The 16,921-nt window shown below is 39.2% G+C and overlaps 1 pseudogene; it reads right to left on the minus strand.

Moving 5' to 3' along the window:
* Positions 1-893: 893 nt before the first annotated feature.
* On the minus strand, positions 894-987 carry LOC122745034 (annotated as a pseudogene).
* Positions 988-16,921: the final 15,934 nt, after the last annotated feature.

Genomic DNA, 16,921 nt, shown 5'->3' on the forward strand with positions numbered 1-16,921 from the left:
AGTAATCTCTAAGGTCTTTCCTAGCTCAGGATTCCGCTTTCTTTCAGGCTGCTAAAAAGCAGAAACTGCAGATTTCTTTTGCTTCTTAAAACACAGGTAACAAAAATTCTTACACTTAACAGACCATGTGATTTATTGAAATACAGAACCAAGTGCTATAGACACAGTCTGCCACTAGATGGTACAACAATGTAAAATATTATATGTGCTCAGTAGCTACAGAGAGATTTTAATTGCTTAAAAAGGGAACAACTCTCAAGTAAGGCAGGGGGAACATTAAAAACAAACTGCATATACTTCAAAGTTTTTCCTAGAGCTAACCTTGACCATACACATTTATTAGAGATGATATTTTCATACTTATTTTTCTAATGCTTTGAAAAACCTTGTTGGACTTATATGTTTCATCATGCATGATAATAGAAGGGAACAAGAATTTTGTCAGTAAAGGAACAACACAGAGCTGATTAACTATAGAATAGCATAGCAATAATTTCTAATGAGTTGGGGGTGGGGGAGGCTTGGCACCAAGCAGTGTGTAACCTAGTAATGATAGGGTGGGAAGAAGAGATTTATCATATCCCCCCATAATAGCCAATCATTGGGTTTATCTCCAAATCCAACTACCACTACCCTTCCCTTCCCTCGATACAACCCCATTCTATTCCCCCACTCCACCCCTTCCCACATCAATACAAGTTCCCAACCTTCCTTCTTCTGAGCCCAGCATTGGCCCCTTGCCTCAACCTCAGTTGCCACATAGATGGAAAAATAAAAATCACACATCCCCCTTCCCACCAGAAAAAAAAAGTTATTTTTTTAACTAGAAATATATAAAATTTGTGCAAATTATATTGAAATTCATTGTAAATTTGAAAATTTCTCTGTAGTCCAGAAAATTAAAGTTTCATGAATTTACATGGCAGTGGCCATGCAAATGTTCTCCATATTGTTCCAATTTTAGCATACGTGCTGCAAAGCAAGCACCCAGAAAATTAAAGTAATCATTTGACTTATATTTAATGGGGAAATATTCCTTCTATTTATTAAAAAAAAACTTGGTAGATTGGAGGCTAAAACAGTAGCACAGGCCCTTGAACCTGAGACACTGAAAAACTAGCCCATAGCTAAGTATACTAACAAACAATTTTCCCATTTCTCCTAGTGTTGTTTTCTAGCTGAACCCAAATGTAATCAATTAATTATTTGTTACCTGCTCTGAATATTGAAATGCAATAAACCACTTAAACCTTAACCGCTCAATTCCTCAACTTACTCACTTCCCATGAGCTACTTCTCCACTCCACCTCAGCCACATACAAAGATAATCATATCTGTGGTAAAAATTATTTGTGGTGGGGCAGCTAGATGGCACAGTGGATAAAGCACCGGCCCTGGATTCAGGAGTACCTGAGTTCAAATCCGGCCTCAGACACTTGACACGTGCTAGCTGTGTGACCCTGGGCAAGTCACTTAACACCTATTGCCCTGCAAAAAAAACAAACAAAAAAAAATTTATTTGTGGCAAAGATTAATATTGCAGTTTTTAGCTGACTCATTTGGGAGGGGTCACACCTGGCCCACTCTGAGGTTACTATGCTACTGAGGTCAGAAGAAGAACTCTCCATAGGCAGTTTTTGAAGGACCTCCCCTTTTGGGGGAGGAAAGATTGAATGTTCCCTGAAGGGAGGGCGGAGGGTTCTTCCAGAATGCTAGCAGTCTGGTGGGTTCTTATTCTTCAACCCTTGCAGTGGTGGCACATGTACACTCTGTCTCGGGTGACTGCTATTCTGGTAGTGAGAGCAACTGTAGACTGTCTGGGTTTGGTGAGTTAATTACAGAAAACCCTAAATTCCTTTAAACTAGCTCAGTTGGAAACGGTCTACGGATTAAATAGGTTAAGTTTAGAGTTAAGAGTATTTATCTCTATTTCTATTTTCCTATTTCCTTATCTTTGATTTTTATTAGTTTCACCTTTATTGTTTAATTAATTCCCAAGTAATAAAATCTGATCTTTTTGTGAACTAAAGCTTAGAGGCGCCTTTCTTATTGGCCTGGAAGAAATATCTAAAAAGGGCAGTTCAGAGGAGAGGGTGAACCAAAAAGTCTCTCATATTTCCAGGACCTCAATATTAAGGCAAATCACTCAAATAATGCTCCGTATATAAAATTTTGGCCCTCACACTATGATTGTGCCATTACCTATGGTCACACAACTAGTAAGTGTCTGAGGTCAGATTTGAACTCAGGTCCACCTGAATCCAGGGCCAGTGCTTTAGCTACTGTGCCACCTAGCTGCCCATGCCATTACCCATGAATATACCATCCCTACATTCAAGAATTCTGAAATTCCCTTAATAATTTCATAGCTTTTCAGATATCTACAGTGAACCCAAAAGAACTTCCCCTTTTAAAAGGAGTCTACCACTTATTGCTGCTGCCTCATTGCAAGTCTCCTCAAAAGAGAAGACCTCGGGCCACCCACACAAGTGCATTGTGTCTTCCATATTTTTTCTGGGCACCTTGTGTACCCTTAGGGAAAGCTTCAAGGAGACAGCCTGGTGTCTTTCGTTTACCCCAAAGCAGTAACTTCTATTTGTACCAACACAAGACAACCTCCACCTCCTGCTGCTACCCAGTATCCCAAATGGGATGCGCTGAATCTCCCAAGCAAAGAGGGGCAAGTGCGCCTTGGACATCAGGCTTCCCATCTCCTTGCTACACCTGTCCTTTGAGGGAAAAGAAAAAGGAAAGTTGGTAGGGAATGGGATTTGTCTTCCATTTCCATCTCAATGATGAAGATTCTGACACCTGATCATATTCTTCACATTCTAGTGATTCTGAACACCTGTAGATCCAAATTCCATTCCACATTTCCTGTCACCCAACTCATTCTCATTCCCTAGGTTAAATATGTATACAAATCAAACATTTACTGTCAATATTTTTGCATCCCCATATTGGGTTGCAACCCACAGGTTAAGAAGCTTTGCTCTAGAGGGGGCAGTGGGGTGGTGCAGTGGATAAAGCACCAACCCTGAATTCAGGAGGTCTTGAGTTCAAATCTACCCTCAGACACTTGATACTAGCTGTGTGACCCTGGGCAAGTCATTTAACCCTCATTGCCCCATAAACAGGAACAAAAGGAAGCTTTGTTCTAGAGGGGGCAGTTGGGTGGTACAGTGGATAAAGCACTAGCCCTGGATTCAGGAGTATCTGAGTGCAAATCCAGCTTCAGACACTTGACACTTACTAGCTGTGTGACCCTGGGCAAGTCACTTAATCCTCATTGCCCTTCAGAAGAAGAAGAAGGAGGAGGAGGAGGAAGGAAGGAAAGAAGAAGCTTTGCTCTAGAATACCTGTTCCATAGACAACAAATTTTCCTTATCTTAAATATTTTCTTCTCCAAATCCTTTGATCTACTCACTATTACTGAAACTGGGCTCCCCTCTGATGGCATAGCTTCCTTGGCTACCTTTTCTGATACCGGCTATACCTTCACTCATTCTCCTTGGCTCACTGGTCAAAACGGCCATAGTTAGAATATTCCTTGCTTCCCATGGACACTTCTAGGTTCTTCCTTTACCTCCATTACCAAGTAACCTCTCCTCCCCTGAGGTTCATGCTATTCATATCTGTTGTCGTCCAGTCATTTTTCAGTTACATTCAACTCTTTGCAACCCCATTTGGGGTTTTCTTGGCAAAGATACTGAAGTGGTTTGCCATTTCCTTCTCCAGCTCATTTCACTGAGAAAACTGAGGCAAGCATGATTAAGTGACTTACACAGGGTCACACAGCTAGTAAATGTCTGAGGCCAAATTTGAAATCAGGAATATGAGTCTTCCTGACTCCAGGCCTGGCACTCAATCCACTGTGCCACCTAACTGCTTCTTTTCTAACTAAAGCTACCCATTTGTTCTCCAAAGTAGCCAATGATCTTTCAATTGCCAAATCCAATGGCTTTTTCTCTATCAGTCTCCTTGACCTCTCTGGAACCATTGATACTGTTGATCATTCTCTCCTCCTTTATAATTTTTTTCTCTAGGTTTTTGGGGCACTGCTCCTGGTTTTCTTTCTTCCCATCCTCTGTCTCTATTGCTGGATCTTCATTCAGATCAAACCCTTTAACAACAGGTGTCCTTCAGGATTCTGTCCTGGGCCCTCTTCTCTTCTCCCTCTATACTGCTTCACTTGGTGATCTTATCAGCTCCCATGGATTTTTATGATCCCAGGATCTTTCTGCTGATAATCCTCAAGTCTACCCATCCTGCCCCAACCTCTTTGCTAACCTTCAATCTTACTTCTTCAACTGCCTTTCAAACATTTTGAACTAGTCATTCAATAGATATTTTATACTCAATATATTCACAATAGAACTTCTTATCTTTCCATCTAAACCCTCCCCACCACACCTTCCTTATTACTGTAGAAGGCAAAACCATACTTCTAGTTCCTCAGGCTCACAAGATAAGTGTCACCCTCAACTCGTCATTATCTCTCACTCCCCCCCCTCCCCCTACCATATCTACTCTCTTGCCAAGGCCTACTAATTTCACCTGTAAAACATCTCTCCTATACACACCCCCTAATCTCCCCTGATGCTGCCACCACTCTAGTATAGGCCCTTATCACCTCACCCCTGGACCATTGTAATAGCCTGTTTGTGGTTCTGCCTGCCTCATCTCACCCCATTCCAATCCCTTCTCCATTCAGTCACTAACTTGATTTTCCTAAAGTACAGATCTGATCGTGTCACCTGCAACTCAATAAACTCCAGTGACTCCCTAGTACTTCCAGAGTCAAATACAAAATGGTTGGCATTCAAAGCCCTTCATAAACTATTCCCCTTCTTACCTTTCCGGTTTTCTTATACCTTACTCCCTGATGTGTACTCTTTGATACAGTGACATTGACTTCCTGACTGTTCCAAACACAAGACATTCCATCTCTCAGCTCCAGGCATTTTCTTTGACTGTCCCCCATGTCTGAAATATTCTCCTTCTTCCACTCTGCCCACTGACCTCCCTGAATTTCTTTAAATCCCAACTAAAAAAACTGTTTTTTGAAACCTCTTTTACTGGAAGCCTTCCTCAACCTCTTAATTCTATTGCCTTCCCTCTGTGAATTATTTACTATTTAACCTGTATATAGATTGCTTTGTGTGTATATATACACACACATATGTTTGCATGTTGTCTCCCTCATTAGATTGTAAGCTCCTTGAGGGTAAGAGACTGCCTTTGGCCTCTTTTGTATCCCCAGTGCTTAGCACAGTGCCTGGAATATATAATAGTCACTTAACAAATGTTTATTGACTGACTAGGTACTGCCTAGTACCAGTTTCACAGGATCATAGATTTAGAATTGGAAGGAAACTAAGTGGTGGCTGAATCTAGCCCTCTTATTTTATAGATGATGGATCTGAGTTACAGTAGGGCTAAATGACCTGTCCATGGTCACACAGCTAGTAACCATCTGGGGTGAAATTTGAACCCTGATCTTCCTTACTCTAAATTCAGTTCCCTATTCACTGTGCAAGGAATATCATGGGATTTTGGAGCCAGATCTTTCCTATGAAAGAAAGAAGTTAAGGAGGACTAAGGAGAGAAACAGCCCACTGTGGCCTTGCCTGGAATATGGAGATTGGCAGATATCATCTCCTGATGACTCCTTAAGATCCAATAGCTCTCTGTGGTTCCTGTGAAGTGAAGAGACATCAGGGAACATAAGGCAAACCAGCAGTTTGAAGCCTCAGGCAAGCAATCTAAGCAGTCCAACAGGACTGACAGCCCATCAGCTAGACAGCATACTAAATTCCTCGATATGCTAGATATCTAGGATAATACCAGATTGCCAGGAGGGGAAAAAATAAAAAAAGAAAAGCAGATAGCTTTTTCCTTTCTACCTCACTCCTTTCCTGATCACCTTCTAGTAAAGAGATGGCAAGTAACTCCTCTAGAAGCAAAGGAGATGGGAAAGAGAAGGAAATGAAGAAGGTGGGGACAAGGAGGGTCCACAAGAGCAAATTTGACCCATTCAGAAGTGGAATGAAATTAAATGTGCACCCAAATGAATTTGAGCTTGTGTTCTATGTCACCTCAGACCCAGAAAAATCAAAACAAAAACAAAACCAATAAACCTGCTGTGAATTTTCTAAATAGTCCTTAAAGCAATAAATAATATGTGCTTAAAATCTCAGGGGTCCTAGAACTCACCTAGATCTAATTGTCACTTCACACATGAGGAAATAGACCAAGAGAAGTTGTGATTTATCCCAAACCATCCCCCTAGTAAGTGGTATATTTGCTAGAACCAAAGATCTAAACAAAAAAACAGGTCTTCTTATTCCAAGTCCAGTGTACTTTCCATTACTCCAATCTTAGTCAAGGTAAGGTAACTTCTTATTTAGCTCTTGTCAGTCAGTCATTCAACTAGCATTTCTTATTTAAGGATTTTATTTCCTCTTCTGTTAATCTAGGCAGTTTATAATTTTGTAAATATTCATTGATTTCATTTAGATTGTCAAATCTATTGCATACAGTTGAGTAAAATAGCTCCTAATTATTGCTTTAATTCACCCCTTTCATTTTTGATACTGGTAATTTGGTTTTCTTCTTTTTTTTAATCAACCTAACCAAAGGTTTATCTATTTTAATTGATTTTTTTTCATAAAACCAAATCTTAGTTTTATTTATTAATTCTATAGTTTTCTTACTTTCAATTTTATTAACCTCTCCTTTGATTCTCAGGATTTCTAATTTAGTTCAACTAACATTTTGTTTTTCGGGGCAATGAGTGACTTGCCCAGGATCACACAGCTAGCAAGTGTCAAATGTCTGAGGTTGGATTTGAACTCAGGTCCTTCTGAATCCAGGGCCAGTGCTTTATCCACTACACCACCTAGCTGCCCCTCCACTAGCATTTCTTAAAGCTAATAGCCTACTAAGCTAAATGTTAACAGCCTATTAGCCTAGCATATGCTAGGTGCTGGAGAGACAAAGAAAAGGTGGGGCAGGGGATGGAAGTACTACCTGTTATAAATGAGCTCATAGTCTAATGGGGCAAATGAAATGCAAATAAATGTGTACAGAAATAATATAAACAGGTCAAATTGGAGATAATCTCAAAAGAAAGGCACTAAGATTAAAGAGAACTTGGAAAAACGTTTTGTAGAAAGTAAAATGTTAGATGATACCTAGGAAAGATAGGAGATAGGGATAAGGAAGGAGAAAATTCCAGGAATGGGAGACTATCAGCAAAAACACAAAATCTAGAGATAGAGCATCTGGTTCAAGGAATGACAAGGAAGCTAGCCACTGGATCAGTGACTCCATGGGGGATGGTAAAATGTAAGAAGACTGGAAAGGTCAATAAAAAATTGTATATTTGATCCTGGAGTTAGGGAGTGAGAAAGCGTGAGGAGTAAAGGATGGATGAAGGAATGAATGGATGGATGGTTAAGTATTAAGTGCTTACTGTGTGTAAAGCATTACACTAAGCAGTGGGGATACAAATTGAAAACTAAGACAGGTCTTCATCATGAGCTCATACTCTAACAAAGGAGACAATATAAATGGAAGATTTCAGCTACAAGTCAGATGGGAAAGTCCTATGGTTCAGTGGGAAAGCAGTTAAGGCCTTTTATTTTAATGTAATTTTTACTGATAAAATGATGTGTTTTGATATTGTCAGATGATGCTGAGTCATTTGACAATGCCAAGGGCTTTGGTGATGAGAACTTTCTTTTCTGGGTTTTCAAGAGCCGTGACTGTAGAATCTACAGGAGAAGTTGCCAGGCTCCATCTTCACAGGGTTGTTTCCCAGGATGATGACTGAGGACAGTGGGCTGGAAGCATTGCTTTTTCCAAGACTCTTGAACTCAGCGTCCTGGGGTGTCTCCATCGGGGTCTGAGGGAGATGGTGGTTAAGGTGGACATAATAGTTTTGGTTTTTTTGGTTTTGTTTTGGTGAGGTAAGTGGGGTTAAGTGACTTGCCCAAGGTCACACAGCTTGTATCAAGTGTCTTTGGCAACAATTTGAACTCAGGTACTCCTGACTCCAGAGCTGGTGCTCTATCCACTGCACCACCTAGCTGCCCCGATAATAGTTTATTTTTGTCTGGCATGGGCTACCTCCTATCTCTCCCTTAGGGTACCTTGTTGCTTCAGCTATACTGGATTGTTTTCCCTGTATATGGCACTTGGTTGACTGTTGGTGGGATTGGCTGGCCCCTTCACAATAAGAGTTGCTTCCCCTGATGATAGCTATGATACTGTGAGCCTGGGTGACTGTGGAGGTGGTAGTAGATTTAAGAGTAAGAGAGAAGTTAGGAAGAGGGGAAGATTTGTGGTTGAAGATAATTAGTTAAGTTTTGAACATAATGTTTTCATTTATGTTTATTGGTTTGGTATTTTGCAAATGTGTATGTCTATGTATGCGAGACAGACAGACAAAAGAAGAGAAAGAGACACAGAGACAGAGAGACAAAGAGAGAGACGGAGACAGACATAGCAAGAAACAAAGAGACAGGTTAAACTTCACCCATGCTTTATCGTTGGTCATCCATACTGGTCTTTGCCAACAAGGGCAACCTAGGGGCTAAACTGTTATCACATTAAGACATAGATATTGAAATTCTCAAGCCTTTAGGTAAGCATTGTCCAGGCCAATTTTAGTATGGGGAGTTAATTGGGTGGCTCACCATAATATTGGGGTTCAGAAAATAATGGGGGACCTCCAGGTCCAGAGTTTCCCCTTCTCCAAACTGCCTCTTTTCCAGTTATGTCTCACAGACCAATAAGAAAGGAGATTAGCAGCCTCTTTTCCACAAATATATTGTATATATTACAAGTATATCCTGAGTTATGCAGCATAACATGCATTTTTGCCATCATATTGTCTTTGGTGAAATTAATATGAGATCTATGAATTATGGAAACTTACCATCTAAGAGACTAATTGCTCTTACACTGAGCTTAACAGAGATGGTTCAACTCCATGATGCAGGCCTTGAAGAGGATATATGTACAACAGGAGGAGAGACAAGTACACATAAGATGCCCTGATGGAGGCTGAAGGAACAGCCATTCAGTGAAACCTGGAGGCGGGATTCCCTTAGTCCAAATCCATTCAGGACATCCATAGTTTGCTGATGATAGCAGCTATGTAGAGCACAATTGCTGGACATAGTCCAGTTTCTTCCTCTCTCCCTCCAAAAATGACCTCATGTCATGGAAGCTCCAATACATGTACCTGGTTCAATTTGACTCAGCTTCTTCACTCCGTCTGGTGGCATGGTTGGAATCCATCCACCTGGGGCCTAGCACAATTACTGGATATCTACAGAACCACGAGATGTAGTATGGTAACCTTCCCATAACATTTTCAGGTGTCGGAGGCAGCTAGGTGGTGCAGTGGATAAAGCACTGACCCTGGATTCAGGAGTATCTGAGTTCAAATGTGGCCAAAGACACTTGATACTAGCTGTGTGACCCTGGGCAAGTCACTTAACCCTCATTGCCCCTAAAAACAAAAACAAAACCTTTTTCAGGTATCATTAACTCCCCATACTAAATTTGACCCTAACAGCATTAAGTATTTGGATTTCAAGAATATATGGCTGGTACACATAGGTATAAAACTGACAGCACCTGTCTTTTGATGCAATAGACCAATAAGATTCAGAAAATCAAATATTGATTTAGTATTATATTTGATCCCATACTATAATTGATTGTATTCTACATCTGCCTACACGTTTCTTTGTCTCTGAGTTAAGTTCAGAGGTTTTCCTGTTGGATTCCACCCAGTTAGAAGGTTTAATCAGGAAAAAGTTGATATTCACCTCTAACCTCATTCTGATGAAACAGGAAGTTCCTATAACTCTCTCACCATACCACTAATTCATTTAACTTGTACACAGGGCAAATATTTAGTCTTCCTTATTTTATCCTGTTTGATATTGGTATTTATTCTGTATTTCATGACATGAATGTTCCACTAGTCACTTTCCAAAGTGCTGTAACACATATAATGAGTACCTTACAAATTCCAAATAGAGCTAGATACTCAAATCATTTGTAAGGATAAAGAAAATGCCAAGCATTTATGTATGACTTGTGGCTGTTCTCATGTGTATACTTCTAACTAAAAATTCATGGTTGTTTTTTTTCCATTTGGATTTAAGATTCCATTACACTTCTTAGCCCATTACTTTTTCTTAAATTTTCTTCGGGGGGAGAGGGGAATAATCATTGCTCTAGTTTACACACACACACACACACACACACACACACACACACACACACTTAATCAAGTTCATTGGTTCTCTTGCCCTTCCTTCTGACATGTTCCTAAGTAACTATATTAAATGTCTTCTTGCCTAGGGTGGCTTAGGCAAGGCTTGCAATAATATTTCATATTCCTTTACTGATATTTTCCTTAAGCAATTTCTCTATCATGTAATCAGGCATTTTTTTTTTTTATTGCGGGGCAATTAGGGTTAAGTGACTTGCCCAGGGTTACACAGCTAGTAAGTGTCAAGTGTCTGAGGCCGGACCTGAACTCAGGTCCTCCTGAATCCAGAGTCAGTGTTCTATCCACTGCACCACCTAGCTGCCCCCAGGAACATTATTTCAAAGCTAAAGAATTTAATCAAATAGCTTAGCAAATAAAGGAACCAAAAAAATTAGATTCCTCACACACACATTCCTATGTATATTCTCTTTCACAGTCAATCACACTATCAGTTTGGGAGAAAACAAATGCAACAAATAAATGTGACCAGGGAACACACATGAAAGGCACATGTATGGGCAATACAGGCAGCTGGGGAACATGTACAAAAAAGAGTACAAGCAGCAATCTGTATGGGCAGGGCATGTGTGTGAAAATATATGCAGGTAGGACATATGCAACCCAAGGAAATTCACACTTTCAACAGGTGCCCATGTCCTCCAACATTGATTTGTAAAGAAACTTTAAATTTTACATTATCAAAAATATCTATCTTATTAATTTTGAACCATAAGCTGTGCCTTTAGTATTAGATCCAAAAGGAAATTCCTTTCTCTTCTATTTTTTAAAATGATATGACCTTTTTTTTTTGGCAGGGCAATGGGAGTTAAGTGACTTGCCCAGGGTCACACAGCTAGTAAGTGTCAAGTGTCTGAGGTCGGATTTGAACTCGGGTCCTCCTGAATCCAGGGCCGGTGCTTTATCCACTGCGCCACCTAGCTGCCCCGATATGACCTTTTATATACAAGTCATGTTTCCATTTGTAGCTTAGCTTGGTATATGTTGGTCTAAACCTAATTTCTACCAGATGCTACCGGCTTTCCCAGTGATTTTTGTCAAATTGTAAATCTTTCTTGTAGGAATTGGGGTCTTTGGATTTATCTAATACAAGATTACTGTGTTCATTCAATATTGAGTGTATGCCTAACATGTTCTTGTAAAGAACATATTGTTTTATTCTTTCTAATCTATTCTCCTTTGCTTTGTTTTATGTTTTGTGGGTGAATTTATCCCTTTCACCTTTACAATTTTTATAGTTCATTGTACATTTTTCTGAAGCCTGTTATCTTTTCCCTCTCTTTTTCTGTACCTACCTCCCAGGGTTGTTATGAAGATCAAAAAAAGTTAACAGTTGTAAAGCACTTAATACAGTGCCTGGCACCTAGGAAGCACTAAATAATAAAGTCAGCTAGTATTATTATTACAAAGTAAGGCATACCTGCAATATTCTAGACTTTTTGTTTCTTTTTCTCAGGAATGAAGTACAACAAACATTTGCTGTGGCATCCTCTAATTAATCATTTCAAATGAAGCCTAAATATAAGAAGAAACTCTGCTAACTTACCACCACATCCTGCTTCCTCAATACAAAGAAGAAAAACCTGAGCCAACACAAACATCATGCAGAAGGAAGGAAATCATGATGGTGAAATAAAAAAATAAGCATGAGTTTTATTGGTTTTAGTATATATATAATATTATGTTATGTTATAATATTATTTATATATATTATCCCACTGATTTTATTCTAACTGCTCACAGGGCTTATATTTTTCTTCACACATGTTCTTCCTTCTTTGAATTTTATGACCAAGCAGTTACTGGAAAAGGTGGAAAGATTTCTATGTTACTGATAAGAAATTAAGGCATGCTAAGTTTTTTGACGTATCCAAGACAGATAAGGAACTGATTAAAATATCTAAAAACAAGAATAAGAACATTCCCTACCAGAGGAATAATTAAAGGATAGGCATAGTTAATTCTTTTTTTAATTTTTTTTTTTTTTTAGTGAGGCAGTTGGGGTTAAGTGACTTGCCCAGGGTCACACAGGTAGTAAGTGTCAAGTGTCTGAGGCTGGATTTGAACTCAGGTACTCCTGAGTCCAGGGCTGGTGCTCTATCCACTGCGCCACCTATCTGTCCCCGCATAGTTAATTCTTTTTTTGTTTTGTTTTGTTTTTTTGTTTGTGGGGCAATGGGGGTTAAGTGACTTGCCCAGGGTCACACAGCTAGTAAGTGTCAAGTGTCTGAGGCTGGATTTGAACTCAGGTACTCCTGAATCCAGGGCCAGTGCTCTATACACTGTGCCACCTAGCTGCCCCTAGTTAATTCTTAAAAGAATTAATCCAAGCTATCAACAGCTCTGTGAAAATTGTTTTCCAAATCACCAATAATTATAGAAATGAAAAAGAATTCAACTCTATGGTTCTACCTTACATTTATCTGATTGGAAAAAATGTAAATAAAATAAAAGGACTATTGTTGGAAGGACACATTGGTGAATTGTCATCAGTGGAACAGTAAAGTTGTCCATCCATTCTGGAAAGCAATTCAGAATTAGGCAAAGAAGTGGAAACTACCCATCAATCAGGGAATGGCTAAATAAATTATGGCATAGGGGCAGCTAGGTGGCGCAGTGGATAGAGCATCGGCCCTGGAGTCAGGAGTACCTGAGTTCAAATCTGGCCTCAGACACTTAACACTTACTAGCTGTGTGACCCTGGGCAAGTCACTTAACCCCAATTGCCTCACCAAAAAATAAAAAAATTTAAAAAATAAATAAATTATGGTATATAAATGAAATGGAATACTATTATGCCACTATAATGATGAAAGGAATAGATGTAAGATTTTTATGAACTGGTACAAAATGAAGTGAAAAGAAAAAGAACAGTAATTTTTACCCCTCTTCATAAGGTACTGGATACTGAGGTACTTTCTCAAACTAAACGGCCAAGCATTCAAACTCTACCACAGAGAGCAAAACTCTGATAGGTTGGCCCCATTGTTCAAATGCCAAATGTATACCTGTCTAAAACACTCTTTTACAGGGAACTTATATAGAATTTCAGGAGCTCAAAAGAAATGTGAGACATCTCCACCCCAAATGTACATATGGACTATTTGTGCCCAACCTGTGGTAGAGCATTCTGAACTCATATTGGTCTGATCAACTACAGTCAGACACACCGTAACTTGACCCCAACATTGTGGTGTCATTTACGTGCTCTTCAAGAATGAAGGATAACAATCAATCCACCAATAATAACATTATAAAGACACGCATCCTTAAAAGACTTAGGAATTCTAATCAGTGAAATGATCTCTGATTTCAGAGGACCGATGATAAAGCATGCTGCCTACCTGCTGATGGAACAGTTGATGGACTCAAGGTAGAGGGTAAGACATACATTTTTTGACATGACAAATTTCAGAATTCGTTTTGTTTGTCCATGTATATTTGCTGCAAAGTTCTATTCGGTTTTTTTCATTGAAGGAGGGAAGTAGAACATAGAGAAGAACTAGAAATATGATTGACTCCCTCTTCCCCAAGAAAAAGAAAAGATAAAACAGTCACTGAAGCATTTTTTAAAATGCACAAACAAAAACAGAAAGATAGAAGGAAACGCAGATAAGCAACATTACTTTGAAAGTTACATGTTGAATTTATTATATACTAATGTAACACTAGGAGTTTTGACAATAATGGGTATAAGCAAACCATACACACAGCCCTTCAAAAGTAATGGGGGGGGGCAGCTAGGTGGCGCAGTGGATAGAGCACCGGCCCTGGAGTCAGGAGTACCTGAGTTCAAATCTGGCCTCAGACACTTAACACACACTTACTAGCTGTGTGACCCTGGGCAAGTCACTTAACCCCAATTGCCTCACTAAAAAAAAAAAAAAAGTGATGGGGAGACAGCTAGGTGGCACAGTAGATAGAGCACTGGCCCTGGATTCAGGAGGACCTGAGTTTAAATCTAGCCTCAGACACTTGACAGTTACTAGCTGTGTGACCCTGGGCAAGTCACTTAACCCCAATTGCCTAAAAAAAAAAAAGTAATAGGGATCAGGCAGGTAGGTGGTACAGTGGATAAAACACCGGCCCTGGATTCAGGAGAACCTGAGTTCAGATCTGGCCTCAGACACTTGACACTTACTAGCTGTGTGACCCTGGGCTAGTCCCTTAACCCTCATTGCCCTGCCCCCCCAAAATTATTAGGGGGCATCTAGGTGGTGCAGTGGATAGAGCACCGGCCCTGGAGTCAGGAGGACCTGAGTTCAAATCCGGCCTCAGATACTTGACACTAGCAAGTCACTTAACCCCAGTTGCCTCACCCCCCCCAAAAAAAGTAATGGGGATCACGGGATGATGATGTAAGATAGTCATCTACTAACATAACACTGTACATACATGTATACATATATACACATGTATGTATTTTAGGTATAGACATGTGTTTATATGTGTTTATAAAACAAATAGCCTGGTAAACACATATGCACATCCATATCCCTTGCACAAAGTATGTCTTGATTGTCCCACTCACTTCAACTTGCCCTCCCTAATTAAGTCTAAATTCCTTGAGATAAATTACCAGAAGTCTACGTTCAAACTTTCTTAAAGTCCTAGAGGTACCCTATCTAGGGGAAATACGCTACCCCCTACCCCTTAATAATAAAACGAAATAATAATAATAATGACCTCACAGATGCTAATATATTAAAGCATAAAAATACATAACAATAAACATAAATTGTAAAATCTCATTTAGGACAGGGACTTTTTTATCCCAAGTCCTTAGCACAGTGCCTGGTATGTAATAATAACTTCATAAATATTTATTTCATTTATTGGTCCACTGAAACATGTACACTGAAATATGCATACAACATGAAATTGCTCTTCTCATCCCTACTAGATTGTTGTTCTTCTATACTCTTCAGCTGAGAAAATCTCTTCTCTAATCAAATATAGAGTCTACAAGCTTTTTCAATTCACAACTTCTTTTTTTCAGTTGATTACTTCTATAATTTGTACTTTGATCCACCCATTCTTTAGGACTAAGTAATTATTTTCTAATTTTTAATCTTTGCTTCAAAAGCCCTTTATTGAATATAATTTTATTGCATTATCATCTGAAAGGTACACATTTCATTTTTCTGAATTTTTGTAAGATTTCCATGCCCTAATAAATGGTCATTTTTGTGAATATGCCATGCATTGCTGAGAATATAGATATACTTCTTTCTACTCTCATTTAATATTCTCCAGAAATCTGGCCTCTCTCTCTCTCTCTCTCTCTCTCTCTCTCTCTCTCTCTCTCTCTCTCTCTCTCTCTCTTTGGTGGGGCAATGAGGGTTAAATGACTTGCCCAAGGTCACACAACATCATGTGTTTGAGGCCAGATTTGAACTCAGGTCTTCCTTAATCCAGGGTTGGTGCTTTATCTGCTGTGCCACCTAGCTGCCCTGACATATCTAACTTTGCTAAAATTCTATCCAGATCGTTAACTTTTTTCTTGTTTATTATTTGGTTCAATGTATTTAGGTCTGAGAGGGGTAAGTTGAAGTCCCTCACTATTACAGTTTTACTATTTCTTCCTGTAACTTTTACTTTAAAAATTTAGATACTAGGGGGCAGCTAAGTAGATAAAGCACTGGTCCTGGATTCAGGAGCATCTGAGTTCAAATCTGACCTCAGACACTTGACACTTACTAGATGTGTGACCCTGGGCAAGTCGCTTAACCCTCATTGCCCTGCAAAAAAGAAAAAAAGAAGAAGAATTTAGATACTATGCCATTTGATACATATATGTATAGTATTCATATTAATTCATTGTCTATAGTACCTTTTAGCAAAATGTAATTTCCCCACTTAACAATTTTTATTAGCTTTATTTTAGATTTTCTTTTGTCTGAGTTCATGATTGGTACCCCTGCCTTTTTAACTTCTGCTAAAATATAATAGATTCTGCTCTGTCCCCTTGTTTTAACACTGTGTTTAACTTTCTCTTTCAAGTGTGTTTCTTGTAAACAACATATTTTTGGATTCTGGTTTCTAATCCATTCTGCTTTCTTCTTCTGTTTTATGGGTGAGTTCATCCCATTCACACTCACAGTTATTGCTAGCTGTATATTTCCTGCTATCCAATTCTCTTATCTTTCTCTTATTTCTCTGGCTCCTCTTTAAGAGTGTTTAGCTTCTGACTACTGCCTCCCTTAATCTACCCTTCCTCTTATTTCTCACTTTTCCCTCAACTTCCTTCCTTCCTACTTTCTTGTTGTACCTAAGTGTACCCAACTATGTGTATATGTGTGTCTTCTTTCCACTTTTAACTGGTTCAGATGAGAGTGAGGTTTAAGTGTCATTCACTCCCTGTTACTGCCCATTCCTTGATGTATAATCTCCTCTTTGCACACCTCATTCACATGAGATAATTTTCCCCATTCTTCATCTTCCCCTGCCCCCGTACATTCCTCTTCCTCATTCACTCTATCCTTCTTTTGAGTTCATCCAAACACCACAGACTCTCTATGTGACCCTGGTGATAATATCTTCTGAGAGGTGACATGTATCATCTCAGCATATAAGAATATAAACAGAAAATTTTTTTTTAATTTT

This window comes from Dromiciops gliroides, chromosome 2, assembly GCF_019393635.1.
Source record: "Dromiciops gliroides isolate mDroGli1 chromosome 2, mDroGli1.pri, whole genome shotgun sequence".
Classification (NCBI taxonomy): domain Eukaryota; kingdom Metazoa; phylum Chordata; class Mammalia; order Microbiotheria; family Microbiotheriidae; genus Dromiciops; species Dromiciops gliroides.